Source organism: Coffea eugenioides, chromosome 8 (assembly GCF_003713205.1).
Source record: "Coffea eugenioides isolate CCC68of chromosome 8, Ceug_1.0, whole genome shotgun sequence".
In the NCBI taxonomy this organism is placed as follows: domain Eukaryota; kingdom Viridiplantae; phylum Streptophyta; class Magnoliopsida; order Gentianales; family Rubiaceae; genus Coffea; species Coffea eugenioides.
The window spans coordinates 16,147,861-16,150,331 of record NC_040042.1 but is presented as its reverse complement, the minus strand read 5'-3'; the positions used below and the strand labels follow the sequence as shown (position 1 = coordinate 16,150,331).

Below are 2,471 nucleotides of genomic sequence, written 5' to 3'. Positions count from 1 at the left end.
ATATTTCCTTCCCATTTCTTTTTTTTTCTTTTTTTTTTGTACGTTTGTTTGTAACTTCTGAGTTTATAATTTGCTTTATCTTTTATCTTATTGTATAAATATTGTATTGCACTCTATATTTTTTGTTTTTGCTTGTTTATTTTTTTCTTTAATTGATTTAGCAAATAATTTAGAGGTTGCAGGTTAGAAGTGCCTTAGCATCTTGCACACAATTTCAATATACAATCTAAAACAATAGCCTAAAATTTTGGTACAAAATTAAAACATGAAGCCTATGTTTATACGCTGGTATGACTTAGAAATTGATTTCTCTAGTAGTTAATAATATAGTAATTTTTGGACAAATAATGGTTGTATCAGTCCTTTATGCCCACTTGTTACGTATGAATTAATATTATGTCAAAGATATGACAAATCCACCAAGGTTCATTTTTAAACCAAAAATATTGAAGTTGCTAAAATTGAGAACTTCTACATCACACAGAAGTATTTGTTGATGAATGCAGTCATACTCATAGTCAATATTTGTAAGGCAACACAGAAGTATAAAAAAGCAAATAACAGTGCTTTGTTTGGAAAGCAATTTTTCTCCAAAAAAATTTTTTTTTAAGTTTTTTGTGAATATATTTTTGAATCACCTTTTTATCACACATGCATTAAATCATTACAACGCATTTTTATATAAAAATTCTAGTAAATAACAATCCAAATGAGACTTTTAGTGTCCTTAAAACACAAATACTTCTCGACAAAAATCATAGCGTTATATAACAAACTAACGTGTTGGAAGTGGAACAACACAGAGAAATAGGAAAGCTCAGGTCTAGTAATTATGGCCTCGGATTAATAATATTGAAGTTTCAGGAAAGAATTGAGAGTACTCTAGAAACATAAAGGCTCAAACCTTGTGCGGCTATTCTTTGCTTGGTCCTAAATCAATTCATTCAATAGATGCAATTCGTGCCAGTGATTGTTGGTGCAACTGATGGACAAGAAATCTATGATCTAATTACTGAAGGCCTGTTTAAACTTTCATTCAGCTTTTGATGAAAAGCCATAAAAAAAAGTCTTTTTCCACTCTGCAAAAGACATACACCTAAAGGAAAAGATTACAAGACATGACAAAGCATATCAAATGATGCTAATAGGAGATTTAGATGTACAGTCTGCCCCTCCCCGCAAACTATGCACAAGGCTACCACTTAAATCACAGTATCACCAAGCAGAAAGCAAATGATTGCTGGTATCAATTACCAAAAGTAAGCTAAATGTTGCTGTGTGAGTGTGTGCAGAACTCTAGAGAGAAAGTGTCTGAGATTTATATTTCACAAGTCATGTAACTTGTAATGATGCCTACAACTATCAAAATTACGTATTTATATCATATCTAACCAAATTCCTTGCATCCTATGCATCATAGGATGCTTTTCCCTGCAAATTCCTAGAAAGTTCTATGCAAACATAGGATGTTTTTCCATGCAAAACTTTCCGAGAAAAATTCTATGCAAACAACTCAAAGGGAAGAAGGTCAACCCAATACCAGGAAGGATTCACACGATTCAGATATTGCCGCATCATGGGTCTGATTCATGTGTGTCTATCCTTCAAGTTGACTAAACCAGTCTGTAATTGTTCTTGTGAGGACTCTAGTGTCATTCAAAGAAATTGTCTTAAGGCCTTGAGCAACAGCATCTACAGGCGAGTATATATCTCCCATTTGCCATCTAGGTTCCTGATCGTCCAACAAAACAAAATTTCAGCATAAATGGAGAATAAAAAGAAGAAATTTAGTTAAGAGAACAATCGTTGACCATGTCATTGTTCTGATTACCGTGCCACTTTCCAATTTTTTATCAAAAGTAACTTAAAGATCATGCTAAGTAATACACACACAATTGGCACAAGATACAAGGCGCAGCACAACATGTCAGCATAAATTCCCAGAAAGCAAAGGACTAAAGATTAGGATACAAAAGGAGCACAAAGTTACTGCAGCATACCTGTATGCAAGGTGTAATATGAGCTCCATTCAATATTATTTTCTGTAGTTTTGCACCAATAGATTCCACTCGAGGCTTCAGTGTCTCTTCAAGGAGATCAGTCTGATCAATTGCATCAACATTGAACTTGACCTGAAAAAAGAATCAGATAGACTTAAAGGTGAACATTGAAGTTGGAGCAATTCAATCAATTCTGGTACTTGAATAATTATATGTCACTCTTGTGCTCTATTGCTTCTTCATGAATAATAAAGTACACGAAACATAACCTGCCATTGTTTGCAAGTAAATATCTCTGTATTCCCTAAGACCCTAAAAATAATATTCTACTCCCTCGACACAAAATAAGACCGATGTTTTAGATGATCTAAAGCCTGACATCGAAACACTTCATGCATTAAGTTTCTCTTCTTGATAAAGCCCAGTTTTCAAGCATCATTCTGCATCGCATTGTTATAAAAGCTTTATGCA

At 33.5% G+C, this 2,471-nt stretch overlaps 1 long non-coding RNA gene across 1 annotated transcript; it reads right to left on the bottom strand.

Moving 5' to 3' along the window:
- Positions 1-1,225: 1,225 nt before the first annotated feature.
- On the bottom strand, positions 1,226-2,152 carry LOC113781281. Its single transcript, XR_003469564.1, has 2 exons — positions 2,001-2,152; positions 1,226-1,732 (listed from the first exon to the last, which is right to left on the bottom strand). It is a non-coding gene; the product is annotated as an uncharacterized LOC113781281 (long non-coding RNA).
- Between the last annotated feature and the right edge of the window lie 319 nt (positions 2,153-2,471).